This window comes from Crinia signifera, chromosome 7 (assembly GCF_055691185.1).
Source record: "Crinia signifera chromosome 7, ASM5569118v1, whole genome shotgun sequence".
NCBI lineage: Eukaryota > Metazoa > Chordata > Amphibia > Anura > Myobatrachidae > Crinia > Crinia signifera.
This window is the reverse complement of record NC_139223.1, coordinates 60,466,077-60,472,230: the sequence shown is the minus strand read 5'-3', so window position 1 is coordinate 60,472,230 and position 6,154 is coordinate 60,466,077.

The window sequence follows — 6,154 nt, the reverse complement described above, 5'->3', positions numbered from 1 at the left end:
GTTTTATGGGCGTGTTATAGGTGTTCCATGGGTGTGTCTAGGAACGCTGCTGCTTCCTGATTGCCAATCCACTGCTTCAGTGGCCATGTTTAGTTGGATTTGAGTAGAGAAGGTAGAGTAGACCCTAGGCTACCACAGATCTGGATGGTGTGGCCAGTGTTGCATTAATGTTGGAGCATCTCCAATCCATAGCAGCTGCACAGACCACTGAGGGCGTCTCAGTGTTCATACACTCCTCCCTATGGTGGACTACAAAGGGAAGGATGAGATTAGCATGTGCATATTCCCACAACTGAGAAAGGGGCTGCAATCATGGCTGCATAATCAGTTGTGACAAGGATCACACAGACTGGATAGCAGTAAAGTCTTGTTCTTTATTTGTAGCAGGTAGACAGCATACAAGATAACAGCATGGCAATTCTTCAGTTACAGTGAAGCGGGTTTACCACAGTAAGTATACACTCCAGAGCACACCTAATGTAACCCCACATTCCCCACCTATCACCATATTTTGGGCACTGGGATCAATGACCCCCCGCTCTGGACAAACATATGAGGAAGTTACAGGTACTGTTAATCAGCAGAGAGTGATTCACAATACATCTTAAAAAACCCGGACTGGATCTCTCTAGTGCTGCTGCTGCTGTTCTAAATCCTGTACTGGATCTTCCACGTTATTTTCATGTGGAAGTATGCTGTCCCTGCCCCACAGTCATCTCTGAATCAGGTCCCTATTCTACTATTGCCTGCCACTGATAGCTGACACCATTTCTGTTTGTCAGCACATCATTAATATACACTAGCTTAAGTAGATGTATTTGCTACAGCATTGATTGACAATTGTATCTCCCTGTGTGATAAAATTAATAATCATTTCAGGGAAAAGTAAGAACAATGCACAATAATTCCACCATTAGTCACTAAACATTCACAGATCTACCTAATGTGTGTTGGCACTGCTCCTCGGGCCATGGGAACCCTTTCAATATTTGGTGGGATTGTCCCTCCTTACAACCATTCTGGAATAGTATCATCTCTATATCCTCTAAGATACTGGGTGAAGCGGTCCCTTCAGATGGGTGCATTTACCCAACGTCGGGATCCCGACTGTCAAAACACCAACAGCCGGGTTCCAGACAGCCACCTGCTATTTTCCCTCGTGGGGGTCCACGACCCTCATAGAGGGAGAATAGAATAGGTGGAGAGCGTAGCGAGCCACTGTGACTGAATCGTGGCGAGTGCAGCGAGCCTGCAAGGGGCTTAGTTGCGCTCACCATGCTGTCTGAGTCCGGACAGTCGGGATCCCGACGTCGGCCTAATGATTGTCGGGATCCCGACTGGTGGACCCCTGTATCACACCCCCTTCAGATCTCCTGTTTTGGCTGTTTCACTATATGTCTGGTTCTGTTCCAAGATATAAGAAATCCCTCTTATTCTGCATGAACAATGCAGCGAAGGTAGTCATTCCAGTGTGCTGGCGCTCTTCCTCTCCTCCAATGGTCAAAGATTGGTTTCATAGATTGGATCTATGTATGGTTATGGACGATATAGTGGCTTCTGCTGAAGACAGGTATGACTCCTTTAGTGTTACCTGGGCTCCATGGCTAGTCTTTAAAGAATCCCCCACATATGGGACATTATTGGAATCTATCCCACTACCAATATCTTAGCTACACTCTGCTCTGGACGCTAATGTACATTTACTGGTCTTGTTATACTTACACCCAATAAGTATTCTGCACATACTTTCCCATTTTTCTATATGTTTTGTCAGTGTTTATGGATATACATCGGATCTGACCCTCCTCTCCCCTCCCTAAACCCTTCTCTTCCTCACTACCTCTCCTTCTTTCCTCCTATTTCGCTACATTTTTCTATCCTTTATCTCTTCTCCTTTTCTTTTTATTTGTTTCAATATAAGTTGGATGATGTGACAATGTTGACTGTGTTATCTTGTTGTACAGCACATTTGTACATTATGTCCTAAAAATGTTCAATAAACATTTTGCTCTAAACATTCACAGATCTCAGATTGCTCCTACAGAACAATATATAGAGTATTAGAACTATTTTTACTTCACTGAAGAGGAATATTCTTGCAGCTAATTTCTTGAATTTGCATTTACTGTTGTTCTCAGGGACATCGCCTGTTGCTAAATCCTAGATTATTTTGTGTCATCGAAGTCAGTGTCAGCAGCTCTCCAGTCCAGAGACTTTAAGAATTCATCTTTCAGTGGTGAATCTGAAACATCCTTTTATACAATGGATATTTGGATTCAAATTTGTGATGCTATGCTTGAAACCTACAAAAAACATATGTGGATATGCACTGCTCGTCAGCATTTTCATAGCCAACCCCGACTACTTTGGTGCCCTAGGCTAGATTTGTCAGGTAGCACTCCAATATCAGACGAAGAAGGGCCAAGGTTCTCCAAGCCAGGAGCCAACATGCAAGTAATGGAAGGCTGACTCAGGAATTCATCAGACACCGGCAGGTACTGTAGCATCTGCTGGTACCTACAGCATCTGCTTATGACCCTGATCTATAGATTGTGTTATGACCAGGAACATGTGCTGCTGATCCAAACCCCTGACATGTGCCAGATTACATGTGTTTCAACCTATTATCATCTTTGTGCACTGTCATCTGCTGCCTATTCTGTTAACAAAGATGCTGGGACTTATTGATGACTTCCAGCAAAGCCCATGACCCCATTATAGTGATATCTGGCCTAGACCATTTACCCATTAAGACTCTACTTCCCAGGTAAGTGGGGTGGCCAATCCTGGAATTGGGATCAGGCGGGATCCCGGGATTTGGCCCCAAAATTGCCAGGATTTCAAACCCAAGATTGGAGTTTCAAATCCTGGGATTTGGAGATTAGACTGTGCATGTGAAGTCTAATGCCGGGCAGCGTCTGGGCACTCGGTCAGATGCTACCCGGTTTCTTCCATCCTCGGCTATGCGGCTCTGCACAGCATGATGTGTCAGAGGTCACGCGGCACAGACCGCACAGCCGCTCCGCCCAACCCCCAGCCGCACTGCATTGCTGGCCCGGCTCCCAGCCGCCTGCCCAGACAGCTCCTGGCCACACCCGCATGGCTCTCGGCCATTAAGGTAAATATGCGGGAGGGCCGGGGCATATTTTTAATTAGGGAAGCCAATTCCGGAATTGAAAAACTGCCCCGGGATCGGTACAGGTGAGTTAGCTGCATAGCGGGGTCCATACCTAGCATTAGCGTCACTACCCAGACTCCCTGAAAATGATAGCATGACCCGAGGAGGAGGAGGGTGTGTAGAGCTTACTAAAGGAATGTCATGTGAGGATGGCATCTCTCGTCTGTTTTGCAATGACTTCTTCTGCTGTGTCCAAGCAACTGGTGCACTTTCCTTAGAGTAAATTGCCTGTGACTGGTAATTACACCTGTTCCCCACATAAGAGGATAAGCAAGCAGGAGACATTATATACCAGCCAGGTAATAGCATTCCATTGTCTTTGTTATTAACTGAACAAACTTAATTCTTAGCAGTAAACATCAATGTGGTTGGGTGCTACTGGTGTCGTACTGAAGCAAGAAGATATTATTATCTTTACAAGGATGATTTAGAAACTGTCAGCTTGTTGGGCCATTTCCAGGCACCTGTTTGAAGCCTGGGTGCCAAGCAAAAGATCAAATCGCTCTTCAAACACTTCTTCCTACCAGCCATGTCTTATTAGTGAGCCTTTGTGCTTCATGGAGTGACTGGATACATGAATATATGGGAGTAAATCAGTCCATGATTCCCCCTTCCATGACATGTTTTTACACTTGATTTGATTATGATTCCATATGACCAGAGTAATCTTAACAGTATTGTATGCCCTGGGCAAAGCAATGCACTGGGGCCCCAACCCACCCATTAACCAATCATAACATTGCAGTCCTGCACCATCTCTCCACTTTCTTTTATACAATAAATGGCTGTCAGCACTCTAATTGGTAGATAGCTCCAGCCATCCACCAATTAGCATGCTCCCACTGTTTGACTGCAGGCTGGGAAGCTGAAAGAGAATGCTGCCTGACTGCTCTGACATTCTCTATTTCCTCCCAAGAAGCTCAGGAGGCAGATGCTCACAGCCAAATCTGCCACTGTTTGAGGGCCCCTAGAATTAGGTGGCCCTTGGACAGCTAACCTATTAACCACGTTAAGATGACCCTGCATATGACTGAATTGTCTTCCATATACAGTAGAGGTAGGCAGCTTTTTTTTAAACTATGAATGTTTGCCCTGGTCTGCAATAAATGCTGTATACTGTTGCACTTGGATAACACTAGCAGAACTAAAGTCTGCATCTAATAAGTTGTATCTACAAATTATATATATATTGCCATAGATAAGAACCACAAAAAAATGCCACATCTGCCTGGACATTGGCAGCAATAGTAGCCCTAACGTCTTTATTTAACCTTACCTACTATGGTAAAATTGAACTATCTTGAACATATAAGTACCACTATACAATGAAGTCATGTCTAAGGTGCCAATCTAAATAAAAAATTTTTTTTTATAACATTCCAAGCTGGTCAGCTTGAAGAAGCTCACATAGCGAAACACGTGTCCTGTCCGTGTAGCGCTAGATAGAATGTTTGGTGTTTAGCTTAGACATGTATTTTCTATTATTGTTGTCATATACCTAGCGTCCTTACCAATCTGTATCCAATAGGTTGTAGCCAGAAAATCCACAGCAGCCATTGTCAGTAGACCCATAGTGGTTTTAATATTTATCCACCTCTGGGAGTATTAACGCAGCTCAGCACCATTTACTATACAGAGGGGGCCTGAACATCAGTACCCTGCATTCCCCAGTAGGTGTCGCTGTTGCACCTCACTCAGAGCTAATAAATACATGGAGACAATGTATTAACTTGTCTCAGAAGCTCTAGCTGCCATTTGCAACACAATTAACACATTTGTATCGTCATTACCAAATTTGTATGACAATAAGATACAAACAGTGTATATATAATATATTAAAAAAACTCTTTTTTCTGGCTAAAACAACCTCGTGTTCCACACCAAGTGGTAAAGTCTTTATGTCGTCAGAAGACTGAAGTTTTGATATGCAGTAAACCAAAAATAGAGGAATATACCTCCATACCTGTACTAAAGTGACTCTGCATATGTGTATTTAGACCCACTACCAAGAATTTCAAAGGGGAAAGCACCCCCTATTGTAAATACTGTGTATATAAAAATAAAAATATATAAAAATATTGTATTTGGGCTATCTCAGCAGAAAATTCTAACTTTATATGAAAAATCTACGTTGTAACCTCTGCAGAAAATTTTAACTAAAAACCATACAGGGTCACACTCTTTGGGGAATATACCCCTAATTATATATAGATTCTGTATTGGTATACGTACAATCTCAGTTAGGGACCCCCACAGGGAGTGTACCCTTGAAATTGTTATAAAATCTTATTGTGGGATATCTGCAGAGAACCTACCCCTGGACACATACAGTGCCTATCTAGGTAAACTAACACGGGGCCTCTCAACAGACGCTATTTGGAAGACTATAGTGGGGAATCCACCCCTTAATTTTCACAGATTGTATCTAGGGGATGCATATGGGGAATTCACCCCTCAAATAAATTCACAGCCTTTGATTGTGAAAATAGACATAGGCACCCCAAGTGACGACTTGTAGGGAATTTTACCCCTAAACAATTACCAACACTGCTGCTAAGACCCGTATGGGGAATCTACCCCTAAAAAAACCTGACCAACTGTATATAGGCATACACACCAAGTATCCCCCTACACAGAATCCTAGGAACCGACCGACATATATAGGTGAAACCTATATTAGACACTTTGACTGTCTGGAAAATACACTAAATTGTGACGGTCCGGCAAAACTCTAGTGGGGAATCTACCCCTAATCTATACAAACTATATCCTGTTGGGGGATACCTGTGGGGAACCCACCCCCTAAAAAGAACGTTCTTTGTGAACACAGATTGGGTTTATATATCGCTACGGTGTGTGGGGAATCTACCCCTAATTTCCATTAACCTGTGTCCAGGGATCGTTTATGTGTGGAATATCACACAAATATATTCCAAAACATTCAAACCATCATACCTGGGAAAGCCCTTATAAAAT